The following is a 594-nucleotide window of genomic DNA, read 5'->3' as shown; positions in this document are numbered from 1 at the left end:
GTAGTGTTCATCACTTCACAAGAAGAGATCCTACCATTCTCATTCACTTTGAAGTAATGTTGCTCCAATAATGTCCCTGAATACCAAGCGTTGATACTTGGACTTGAGATGGCCGTTGACATGAAGCAATTAAACTTACAAGTCTTTGGGGACTCTCAGTTGGTGATCAACCAACTCTTTGGAAGTTATGAGGTGAAGAAGCCTGAATTGCGTCCTTATCATGATTATGCTCAAAAGTTGATAGGATGGCTTGGAGATGTAACCCTTCAACATGTGCGTAGAACGGAGAATAAGAAAGTTGATGCATTGGCTGCTCTAGCTTCAACGCTAACCCTTCCTGATCAGACGCAAGTGACTATTTGTCAAAAATGGATAGTACTTCCGCCAAATGAGGAAGAATGTATAGAAAATGAGCTTAATCATTTCGTCGCCGTTTCTGAAGCCGAGAAGGAAGAGTGGAGACAACCCATTATTGAATACATGTGTTATAGGATACTTCCAGAAGATCCAAGGACAAGGACTGACATTCGTCGTCGTGCACCTCGCTTCCTTTATTACAAGGACACATTATATAGAAGATCATTTGAGGGTGTA

Source organism: Solanum tuberosum, unplaced genomic scaffold, assembly GCF_000226075.1.
Source record: "Solanum tuberosum cultivar DM 1-3 516 R44 unplaced genomic scaffold, SolTub_3.0 scf00502, whole genome shotgun sequence".
Lineage (NCBI taxonomy): Eukaryota > Viridiplantae > Streptophyta > Magnoliopsida > Solanales > Solanaceae > Solanum > Solanum tuberosum.
Note: the sequence above shows the minus strand (reverse complement) of the source record.